The sequence below is a fragment of the Carica papaya genome, chromosome 8, assembly GCF_054855325.1.
Source record: "Carica papaya isolate Zhongbai chromosome 8, ASM5485532v1, whole genome shotgun sequence".
In the NCBI taxonomy this organism is placed as follows: Eukaryota; Viridiplantae; Streptophyta; class Magnoliopsida; order Brassicales; family Caricaceae; genus Carica; species Carica papaya.
In genome coordinates this window covers 15,009,680-15,023,212 of record NC_142316.1, presented here as the reverse complement: position 1 = coordinate 15,023,212, position 13,533 = coordinate 15,009,680, and positions in this window count along the sequence as shown.

The following is a 13,533-nucleotide window of genomic DNA, read 5'->3' as shown; positions in this document are numbered from 1 at the left end:
CTCCCTTTCTGGAAAAAGTGACTTCGGCACCCCAAGGAGACACACTGTGTCTAATAAAACCATTGTCTTGTAATTCAGTGATCTGTTTCCTCAGCTCTTCCATCTCAACGCGGCTCATGCGGTAAGGAGCAACCGAAATGGGCCTGGTGCCTAGTTGTAGGTCTATAGTGAACTCAACTTCCCTGTCCACTAGCAGTCTGGGCAGTTCGTCTGGAAACACATCTGGAAAGCCTCGGACTACCAGAATCTCTTGGATACAAATTTTCTTCTTGGGCTTGCCTAGTTAGAGAAAATAGCAAGGTTAAAGTACTTAAAAATTAAGGAAACTTGCCATCAAGGAATAAGTACCAAATGATTTTATTAATTTGTAAATGGCTCCTCATTAGGAGGATTAAATACAACCTTCTTGTTAAAGCAATCTATGGTGGCGTGATACGCTGCTAGCCAATCCATCCCTAAAATTACATTAAAATCCCCCGTGTCTAACCCTATTAGGTCTACACTCAGTTTCCTATTTACTATCTCCACGGCACAAGCCCTGTAGACAACTTCCCTTAATAGTGTTTCACCCCCAGCAGTAGACACAAATAACATTGAATCAAGTTTATCAGGTGATACATTAAGTTTGGATGCAAAAACATGTAAAACAAATGAATGCGATGCACCAGTGTCAAATAAAACATGAGCAATATGGTTACAAATAGTGTACATACCCTGTACCACGTCCGGGTCGGTATCGCATCCTGCTGTGTGAGGTTGTAAACTCTGCCCTGAAAAGGAGGTCTTCCTTAGTTCTGGTTCCTCGGGCACTCTCTCGCATAGTGCTGAGCACTACCACATATGCGACAGGTGTTGTTGAGGCAATAGCATGGTCGATCCCTGTGGTCCCTGCCGCAGTGCTGACAGATCTTACCACGTGCTGCCCCTGGAGCCTGGATCACCGGTCTGGACCTCTTATTTTATTGGACAGGCGCAGTAGGTGCTGGTCTGTGGGGTGGAGCTGAGAGTCTGTGACTCCCTGCTGACTGAGAAAGGGTGTTGAAACTCCTCTCCACGATCTGCGCCTTTGCCAGAACGGCTGAATATGTCTTGAGCTCTAGTACCAATAAGTGCTGCTTGATCTCTGGGCGGAGGCCCCACTGGAACCTCCTAGCCTTCCTGCCCTCATCTATCAATGTCTCAGGGGAGTATCGGCCCAGCTCTAGGAACTTACGAGCATATTCCAATACCATCATGTTTCCCTGGACCTGCTGGACAAGCTTAATCTCCTTTAGATGTCGGATGTCCTCCGGGAGGTACTCCACATGAAAGGCTGCTAAGAATTGCTCCCAGGTGACTAGTGTAGGCAGGGTGGTCTGCTTGAGCTCCCACCAACGACCTGCTTCCCCCACCAGCATGTAGGAAACAAGGGTAACCCTCTGCTCGGGAACCACTCCTAATGTCTTGAAGGCCTTCTTTATCTCCGCCAACCAGTACTGGGCATCTTCGAAAGAGGACTCCCCACAAAAGTGGAAGGGTTCAGTTTCCTGTACCTCTCTACATAGCCCGGGTCAATCAGGGAAGGAGCTGGGTCCCGTGGAAGAGGGACTGGGCTGGGCTGAGGATAGACTGGGGGCCCCTGTGGTGGCACCTGCTGATATAATGGGGGCACTTGATGGTACTGTGGCAGTGTTGGGTAGTATTGTGGCTGGGGCACTGGATTATACTGCGGTGGTGGTGCTGGGGGGTACTGTAGAGGAGCAGGCTCGTGCCGGGGTAGCTCGGGATCTGCTCGCTGTAGCGGTGGCTCAACTTATGGTAGTGGGGGAGGGTTGGGTAACTCCCTTGACTCCTCTCAGCCTTGCTGGGTAGTAATGATCCTTTCTAGCATCTCAAATATTCTGTTCACATCTTCCCAAAGTGAATCATCCCGGGCTGCTCGGTTTAGTAGGGGTCTTCCACTCCTCATCTCTCTGCACCTGTATTTCACAAGGAAGGGTTGAGTAACGATTAATCGGTTGGTATTTCTCTAAATATTATTGTGTAAGGGACGAGTCCGAGGAACACGGCTTTGATACCAACTATAACAGCCCCAGAAATTAAAAGGAAATGTATATATTTATTCTCAGTGCGGAAGCGAAATAAAATAGATTATGATTAACATCCCTTACATAATAATCAAAACGTATTAAAGATATGAAAGAATAAACTAATTAAAGGAAATACTACGAATGAATACTATAAGAAAAACTAATAAATCTTTAGGCTTCAACTCGCCATCTTCCTGCGGAACGGGCTCGGGAACCAAGTCCTCCTGATATGAAATGGTTAAGTAAGGAATGAGCTACACTAGCCCAGTAAAGATATCACACTATCTCACTGTCACAGAAGTAAAGGTTGGTAGAAAACAAAAACGACCAATGGAGCATAATTTATAACAAATTCATTTATCAATAATAAAACTCTTTACTGTCCACTTACCTCAGTGAGATTCATGAAAACAACTTATGAAAACAATAACATCATAAACATCATAAGATCATGCACACTCTATAACATAACACATATCATACTTTTGTATTTCAATCATCAGGCAACAAATTTTCTCTTTTCTCAGCCTACTAGTATCCATGGGGATCCATAAGGGTCTCCGCTATACGTGAGCCATTCACCTTAATTCCAGGGCTGTCCTCATACCCCGTCCGGTATGAGCGCCAAAACCATAAACCTCAATACCCCGTCCGGTATGAGGGTGAAGCAGGCCGTCCCTATACCCCGTCTGACATGAGCGCCAAAATGTTTAAAGTCTCCATACCCCGTCCGATATGAGAGACCACGCTCCCTATAGGGTTCCCTATGGACCCAGTCTGTCCACCATCTTCCAGGATATCTAGTGAGGCTGTCGACTTATCCATTTATAAATTCACATACTCTTTTTATTGTTTTCTTAGTTTCCTATTTCTCACATAATCATGAATACGTAAACCAGTAACGCACACCAAACAAGGCAACACAACATCAGGTTCACAATAATTCAAACCATAATAGATTAAATAGTGATTCATGCATACGAAACTACAGAATAAATAATCAAATACTATACTGCATTTAGACTGTAAAATACATCAAACAGGAAAAGACCGACAAATACATCAGGTTCGGGTCCCATTAGCAATCTTAATTAATTATACATATCTATTAATTCATAAAATACCGTTATATCATTTATTAAGCTTTAATGCCGTGATAGGAAATAGGGTGAGGGATCCTTACTTGTTTCAGAGTTTGAAATCAAGTTCTCACTGTGCCTACGGCAGTCCCTAGATTCCCCGAATTTTTCTCCAGAAACTGAAACACACTTCCAGTACCTGTACGTGTCCCCAAAAACCCCAAATCAGACCAAGGGCCTATTCGGCAAATTTTTGAATTCTAGTACAGCGGTGATCCACCTCGGATTGGCCATTTCTGGCTGTTTTCTACCGAATTAAGCCAAACTTGCATTGGTTCTTGTGATAAAACACCCCTAGGGCCCTCGGTGGTCCAAAAAAATCTAAAAAACTGAGACTTACCGGCGGTGGAGCTCTTGGGTGCGGCAGCTCCTCCGATGTGAGTTGCGGTTTGGTGTTTTGCTCTGGTCAACCTGTAGAGGAAAGGACGGTGGTCACAGTGGTGTAAAAATTACATCGAACAGGAATCGGGAAGGGCCTCATCGGAGGTAAAAATTGGGAAATCCCATGGCGGCGCCGCTGGGCTTTGGTGTCATTTTTCAACCAATTGGCCAGTGGTTTGGCTCTGATTTGGCTACAGGGGGGTTCAACATCGAAATTAGAGCCAAGGGGAGAAATTTTACCTCGTTTAGCAGCCGAAAAGTGCTCCGGTGCGGTGGCGGTTGGCGGTGGTCGGTTCCTTCGGTGGCTAGGCTGTCTTCTCTGGCGATGACTCTGGCGGCTAGGGTTTGGGGTTGGGTGTGGATGAGATTATTTATAACCCCCCCTTTTAATCTGAGTCGTCCATCACGATTTAATCTGGGCCATCTGATCGCAATTAAATTGGAAATGAATCTGGGCCATCCATCGCGATGCGATTTGGGCCATCCGTGCGTGATTCAATTTGGGCCATCCGCACGCGTGAAATCTGGACCGTCCGCACATGCTTTTGATCTGGGCCTTCCGTGCGTGCGGGAACAGATCTGGGCCGTCCGATCACGTGCACGCGGATTGCCCATGTGGCTCCGTCCCGCGTGACCTCCCACATCAGCGTCCCTGCCACGCGGCGTGTCCTAGTTGGCCGGGGCTGCTGACGTGGCGTAATTTTTTTAAATTGTGTTTTGACCCCCGATTTTTCATTTTCTTTCCAAAAACACCCCCATAATCCAAATTTTCACCCTTTTTCCCCAAAATCATTTTCAATTAAATCCAAAAAATAATTTTACCCCTTTTTATCATTATTATTATTTTTATTTCTATTCAATTAAATTAAATTAAATTAAAACCATATAATTATTACCTAATAAATTAATTATTAAAATAAAAATAAAAAAATTTGGGTGTTACAGTTGGAATATAAGTTTACAGTGCATTCAAACTTATAATGACCAAACTTATGACAATGATAACCCTCAACATTAGATTTACTAAATTTTGTTTGATTGTGATGATCATTTCCTTTACCTCTACTTTTAGATTCTAATGGGTTAGAACCTCTATCTCTTTCTCTTCCACGGCCGTGGCCTCGACCACAGCCATTTCATCCTCTTCCTATAAATATTTCACCATGTGTTGAAGCCTTCAAAGCTTGTTCTTCAGTTAAAGCTGTTGTCATTCTCTACTCATGCAAGAATAATGAACTTTGCAATTCATCAATCGAAAGCTCATCAAGATCTTTTGACTCCTCAATAAAACATGCAACATAAGAAAATTTTAAAGCCATTGATCTAAGAATCTTCTCCACCACAATGACATCTTCGATTCTTTCACTATGAATACGCATCTTGTTAACTATACTTAGTGTTCTTGAGAAATACTCATTAATAGATTCTCCATGCTACATATAGAGAATTTTAAATTATCTACAAAGGGCTTGAAGCTACTGCCATTTGACCTTTGTTGTGCCTTGATATTTTTTCTTCATAGAATCCCAAACTTTTTTGCAAGTATCTTTTTGAAGGATTTTCTCTAGGATGGCATGATCTCAATGAATTAGAGAAAGATCAGTGTGGATGGATCATATCTATTAGGAAAAATAACAAATTGGAATTGACAGAACTTCTGGAAGGGCAAAAATCTATTGGTGTTAAATGGGTTTATAAAACTAAGTTGAACAATGATTAAACTTGGTGATGCACACTCTCTTTATTAAAAGGATATAAGAAAAATTTCAAAAATACCCATATGAGCACATTCTCTTTATTAAACTTGGTGATGCAATGAAAATTTTGATAGTTTTTTTATATGTAGATGACTTGGTCTACACAGGAAATGATCCAACACTGTTTGAAGATTTTAAAAAATCTATGATGGTAGAATTTGAGATGACCGATCTGAGAATGATGCATTATTGTCTTGGTATCGAAGTACTACAGTCAACAGCTGGTATTTTCATCACTAAAACTTTGGAGTTTCGGGTTGCTTTTAAATGTTGGATTGCAACTCAGTTAGAACTCCAATTGAACTAGGTCTGAAGCTCATAAGGGACTCTTAAGGAAAGAAAATTAATATTACATTTTACAAGTAAATTGTTGGAAGCTTAGCAGGTTTATGGAATGTCAAACTAATCTCCATCTCCTTGCAGCAAAGAGAATCTTGTGATACATAAAAGGTATACTTGATTTTGGTAATTTTCATCAAAAAGGAAAATGATCAAATCTTGTTGGCTTCAGTGACAGTGACTATCTAGGAGACTTAGAAAGTAGAAGAAGCACTTTTGGTCATGTATTTATAATGAGTTTAGGGGCAATATCATGGGCATTAAAGAAGCAACAAGTTGTTTCTCTGTGTACAACTAAAGTTGAGTTCATAACAGCAGCTTCTTGTGCATGTAAAGTTATTTTGTTGAAGAAAATACTCGAGTTATTGCATTATTTCAAATAGGGGCCTATACATATTTTATTATATATTTAAAAATTATTAGTCATGGATTAGTGAAGTTATGCAATAATGGAGTAGTGGTTTCTTAATCATGGAATGGTGGTATCAGAGCTCGAAAAAGAAAAAACCAGCATTGTTTTTTGCTCCAGTAGCAGTAGGCAGCCATAATGTCAGAGAATAATTATGTGCAACCTATAATCTTAAGTTGAGAGTCAAAAGGCTTCGTGGAAAAAAAAATCAAAAGGGGATCACCATGACTTTGAAGCAAGCATTGATAATTCTATAAATAGAGTTTCAAAGCTCATCAAAGGTAATAGTTGTGAAACTCTAAACTCTTTAGTATGAGTTTGAAACTTTAATCATGAAAAACAATGAATCAGTGCAAGATTTTTTTGTTTAAAACAATAATAGTGATTGGAGAAAAACCAGGTGCAGTTATGAAGATAATATTTAAAGAGCTTGATTAGACAAAAAAAATGATAGTTAAGTTTGAAGATAATAGAAACATTCCAGTTGAAGGGAAAGGTTAAGCAAGTAGCGGATATATTCGTAAAAGTACTTCTATGTAAGAAGCGTGTCTACTTCAAATCACTACTTGATGTTTGCAATTTCGAATTGAGGGGGAGTGTTGAAAAAATGATTCAAAAATATGAAATTCATAAATTGTCGAATACAAGTGAAATTATAAATTAGCTGTTATAAAAAATTAAAGGAAAATAATAGAAAATTAAATCGCGATAAATGGACAGTTTAATAGCGATAAATAGACGGGTCTATCACTGCCTATATATAGATTGTGGATTGTTATGTATTCTTCATCCCCTTTTGATTGAATAAAAACCTTTTATGTTTTCTCTTCCAACAATTTCACCTGTGCAATAAGCCATATGGGGAAGGTGATCGATTTGCGCTTTTGACATACACAAGAATGACTTCTGTTGATTACAAAATTTAGAAATCTTAGATTTTTAGTCTTCACTTAATATTCTTCTACATGATTTTGGATTGACATTAAATTGCATTTTTCTGGGAGCCAGTTAGTAAAGATAGTCTGCAAGACAGTAAAGGGACTCAGTTTTGATTTATCTTCTTTTCTTCGTTCATTTAAAATATTTTTCTGCATTGCCCTTGATGTATAATTCAGGTTTTTATTTTTTTGGTATCTCAATAATTGAAAAATTTAGATATTGATTTTTATATGAAAATGTTCTCTATTTTTTTTATTTTAAACTTTTACTTTTATCATAAATATTTGTAAAATAGTAAGTGATTGAAAAATGACAGTGAAAATAGTAATGATTTTTGAAACTTTGAAAAATATTAAAAAAGAAGTTAAGTTTTAAACCTACACAAATTTGAAAAACTAATGCACAGAGGGTTTTTGGATTATTAGTCTGAAACTTGTAGGTAAAGATCCTGAAGGAAATTGTGGTAAGTTTTAATGATGATTATGATTCTTCTTTCCCTGTATTTTTCACAATGAATTTCAGAAAAGAGCCCTCCATTTCTTCCTCTGCTATTGTTAGATCATTTGAAGCTTTGTTAATAGAGTCCTGAACTAACCCTTCTCCATTAATAGACTTCTTCTTCTCCACTTATTTTATTAATCTTCTCAGCAGCTTCTCCTTTGCATCTTTCAACTTCTTAAACTTTAGAGGAGGTGAAGATCTAAACCTACTAAAACTATCTCCATCTCAAAACAATTCAAAGAGTGAATTCTATCAATCCATGAAGCTGAAAAGTATCCAAATTCTTCAAAGGTAGACTTTAAGTGAGGAAAAGCCAAAGGGGTAAGGAAAGGGGAATCAACCACCATTACTAGGTCACTCAATCATCTAGTTCTTGACCTTTTACCTCTACATTTTCCATCATCATATTCTAAATCCTTGTTTATCTCTTGCTTGATTCTAAATCCTTCTATAAATTTAATTGAATTTAAATGTATTTAACTAAAATTTTCAATTATCTAGTAGGGTCACCGAGTTTGTATCCAAAATCAAGGAAGAGATAAAATAAAGGTCTATAATTTGATGGTGGAAAATTCCTAAAATAAAATCTCATATTTTAATTTAACTAAAATGATTGTTATTCAGTTTCTTACACACAAATTCTTGCAAAGCATGTGTATATTTTGTAGATAGAAATATATATTTTTACATTTTTTTATTCGCTAAAAATGTGAAAGTGATATTTTTATTTGGGTAATTAATTTATAATTTTTTTAATTTAGATTTTCTTTTGAGAAAGTAGTTGATCATATTTAAAAACATTTAGCTAACCACATACTTCTATATTTACCTGGGTATAATAGGTAAATTATGCTTGAGAAAATTACTTATCTACTCCTAAATAATATTGAACTAAAATAAAATAAACAAAAAAAAATTTAAATACATTTTTAGTTAGGAGGATACATGGAAAAATGGATTCTATTGGATTTATATTACCGCAAGCAGATAAGAAAATATAAGAAATGCTTTATATTAATTAATTTAATTATCTAGATAAAATTTTGTTTTCCTTATAATTATTTAGCATTCCCTCTGTGTAAACATTTTGCCGTTATTTGGACCAATATTTATAATCGGAATTTATATAATTGGATTAGGGTTAACAAAAAGATTTGTATTATTATATCTCACAAGATTAATGTGAGATTTTGCATATCTGATTTTGTTTTGTATCTCTAAACAATTGTAAAAATACTACTCTTATGTATCCAAAACCATGAGTTTAATAAATTCTCAAAAAACAAACTATCAAAACCTTCACATATCTGTATAATATGGAACTTACCCTGGTGAATTTTCATACTCCATCAGTGATATTGAACCATTCTACTCTTTTTCTGGTTTAATTCTTATCTGCAGCAGCTCCTGCTCCCCCTTTTCTGCATGTGGCTGGATCCCCAAACCAGTGAGTTTTACGATTTCAATGACAAATGAAATTGATGACATAATACTAAACTCAAATACTAGACAAGAGAGAGACTGAGAGAGATAGAGAAAGAGAGAAATGTATAATGGGGGATGAAGAAAGCAAAAAGGTATATGCAGTAGAAAAGGGTTTAATGGTGAATAGCCATGTGCATTCGATCAATGCCCTTATTCCACTAATAAAATTGTTACCCTTATTATCTATTCTATACTATATCCTACATTAAGTTATAAAAATCTATATTTATACATAAGTTTTTAATATTTCAATATATTCATGTTTGTATTTACTGATAATTAAAAATTACTTTTTTATAAATATCTTTAACACAAGTGAAATAGTATTTTTTCTTTTATTTTTATTATAAAAAGTATCATTCACATATATTTAGCATTCTACTAAGAAAATTTTAAAAAAAATTTAATATATATTTATATGATAAATATATATTGTAAATACAATTTTTTAACTTGTTCAGTGTCTATTAGTGTTTATTTTTAGTTTCTGAATACGTTCACTTAATTAAAATATTTATTTAAATTTTTAAAACTATTATGTCTGTGAAAAATATTATGTATTAAAGAAATACAAATCATCTCGTAAGGTTCTTATTGATTTTAGTTTTCTCATATGAAAGAAGTGTTAAGTCTGTGCTTATATTTGGTTTATTAGAAATCACCATCATCTACTTGCAAATATATTGTAAAAATGACTTTTAGTAATAAAAAATAATTAGTTTTTACATAAATAAAGTTCTTTACACACCTTCAATTTTTTTATCAGTATCTATTTTACTAGATGAGAAGTTATCCATCATATCTACCTTAACGAGGTTTGTCTTTCAATTAATTGTGCATATGAGAAAAATAATTATTTTAAGAATTATGAGTAGTTAATTAAGAAAATATTCAAATAAATGAGCTTTTGGAGTAATTGGTCACATCTTTAGTGTATTGTGTAGCATGTTATGACTAATCTACTACACAATATCGTTATATCTGATGTCAAAATCAAAATAAAATAAAACGCAATCTAATTTTTATTTTTGAAAACTTGGTATGTATATGTTAAAATGTAATAACAAAGTAAATTAAATTAAATCAAACTTCCGCATATAGATATAAACACAAATCAAAATGATTAGAGAATAATATATGGGTTGACATAATAAACAATCATGAAATTATTTAATTATTACGTAATACTTAATTAGCTTATAGAATGAGAAAAAATTATACATAGATAAACACAAATCTAAAAAGGATGATAATGGAACATAGATCAAAATATAAATACAATAAAATTATTACTATGAGGTTAATGCTTTTAAATAACTTACATGAAAAAAAAGTAATTGTGATAACATAAATTGAAATATACATTGTTATTGTTAATTAACGATTAACATAGTCCCTAATAATTATATTCATATGATGTAGTCCCTAATAATTATATTCATATGATGTTCATGCATATATATAAATATATAAATGCATGCATATACATAGGTATGGAGGCAAATGCATGCAGACACATACATATTGTTTTGCCTACTTAATTTTATAATTAAGATAAAAAAAATAAAACATAAGAAAAGCCTGCATTGAAATACTTTTTGATGAAATTTCTTTTAAAACTACAAAACTACACTGATAACTCTTAACATGCACGTTTTTGAAAATAAAAAAAATAAAATTGACTTAAAATTATCATGGATTGTTTATTCTTTAGGTTTTTATATACAAAGGCTTGCAAGGCATATGGATATTTTTAGTTTCTTATATATAGTTTTTGTTCTTTTGTTTAATTTTTGATAGTTCTATTCAGTTTCTCTTAAGCAAGAGAGTGTCTTGGAATAATCCTTGCTTCATTTTGACTCTCTTACTCACTTTTCCCTCTCTTTATACCTATTGGCTTCACTGATATTTCTCCATTTTAATTTCTATGTTATTGCATGCTTGATTTTGTCCCTGCATGTGATGGATTATAGTTTTTACTTCTTATGTGTTTGAGATGGAAGGATATCAGTAGCGCCAATACATATCATGCTTCTTTATCTTTATAATTTATAGTCCTTATTCATTTTGGTTAATAATGTTTTGGCGATGGAAAGATTTTCTAGTTGCAACGCTTTTGTGGCATTAATTTCTAGATTTACACAAGTCCATTTATCAAATTCACTTGTTTTATTTTTTATCTGAGTTTGAAATTGTTTCATGATTTTTCGGATTTTTTGTAATTAGCTTTTGGTCAATAACCTGGTTTACTTGATTTACACCTTTTATTATGCAATAGAGTATATTAAAGGATTTGCTATAAAAGTTAAGAAAGTTATCATTTAACCTTTTCAACCACTATGTTGAAATATAACTGTATTATCTAAACTACAATTGTAGTAAGAAAGGGCTCCTATCATATATAAATATCATAATAACCAACAAATTGAGATTTAATGGTGACTCCCATATGTCCATTATTTCACAAACATCACCAATTTATATCTTATGTTCTTCCTCATTATTCTTTTCTTTGTTACCTTTTTCATTAATTACGACGCCTTTATTTGGCTATTAAGACATCATCATGAAAAACTTCTCTAGCATCTCGCTCCTTGATACGCCTTTAGGCTTCTACATTAAGTTGTACTTCTCCACATTTCCTTTTTCCTCTTAAACAACAATAATTTTAGTACTTGTAAATTTATCATATATCAATTTAAATATTTATTAAACACTACTTCCCCAATAATATTTCAATATTTTTTCTAGTTGAGGTTATGGTATCTACAGAAACTATTGCACCACCTAAACAAAAAACAAATAAACTTTATTCACCTATATAATTTGTAATTAGAAATCTCTCCTTAATTACCTCATCAATGGGATAAATCTCCACTTCTACCCCCTTTCCCTTTCCCTCCATGAAGGTCTTCTCCATCATCTATAAGTATGAAAAAATTAAGTCAGTGTAATTTTCTTTCATATCTACCGACAAATAACTAAATATTACATTATAAGGTTACATTAGACACTTCACCATCTAAACAACAACATAAAGCAAGGTAATTCTAAATTTCTTAAAGGTTTGGCTATTTTAGAAAAATCCTTGATAAATCTTCTATAAAAACCCGTATGATCTAAGAAACTCTGAATAGCCCAAACATCTGTTGGTGATGGCAACTTTGTTATCACCTCCACTTTTGCTTTGTCTAGGGTCTGAGGCCTCCCTCTTGTCACCTCATTAAGTTGTTCCTCTTCTATTGACACCTGCAAAAATTTATACTATTATACATAGACATATACATATATATAAAAATATATATATGTAAACATTTATACTTCACTCACTGAAGCATTCACTTTTTTCTCTATTTTATTACTAGATTTCCTCACCAAATGTACCTATATAAAAAAAAAGACTTAAGGTAAAATATTTTAATAATATAATGTTACTCATGACTTGAATATTTTTAAGACATATATATGTATATGTATATATAATAAAAACCAACGTACAGAAGAAAAAGTGTTTTATTCTCCATCCACCACCTTCTTTGGCCTGCCAACCTTCCTCGTCATTGGGGTGCTTCCTTAACCTTCCCACCTTCTTCCTTTCTCTTTGTGGCACTGTAGAACTACTCTTTTCTTTCGTGTTCTTCTTCCTTGCTTTCAGAATGGGTTTATTTGGATAGATTTCATAGAGTATAAAATCAGTTACCTCGATAACTTATCAGAATGATCCCTTAAATTTCTTATTAATATAGTACTACAGTCCCACATGAATATAAATATTATCAAGCTTCTTTTTTTATTTATAGATGAATATAATACTCATAAAGCAAATTTGTTAAGTTGGAAAAACTAAAAGGGACTTACTATATCATATATTTTAGTATCTCGTTGTCGTTTCTCAACCATCCAGCCTTTAGTCCTTTGTTGGATCGTATATCTACGATTTGTATTGGGTCGAAGGAGATGCTCTGAAGTGTACTATGAGTAAGAAAATTAACCACTAATAAAACCCATTTTATCTAAAAGACAATCTTAGAGAGTTAAGGAACGAAAATTTTACTAACAAGATCAGTATTATCAGCCATAGCTTAGAGATCCTCTAGAAGACTAAAGGAAACTGCAGTTGTTCCAGCTACTGGCTATTTACTTAGTCTTCTACATTTATGTTGATTCCCCTACAAACTACGATATATGATGATCTAAAAACCCCAGTATATAAAATTGTTTCATATATACATATATATATATATATTGAGAGATAGAGAGATTATGGAAGTACCATTTGCATCTTGTTCATCTAGTCTCCTAAAAGAAATAGGAATTGCTGGCTCAGCCTCTGTCGCAATATTAATCCCATATACTGTAGCAGCCCCAGAAATTTAAAATGGAATTTATATTATAAATATCAAATGCGGAAGCGAAGTCAAAATTTGAATAACATCCCTTACACTAAAACCAAAAACGTGCTCACAAAATATAAAAGATTAAACTACCTAAAGGAGAAACTTGAAAGTAAAAAC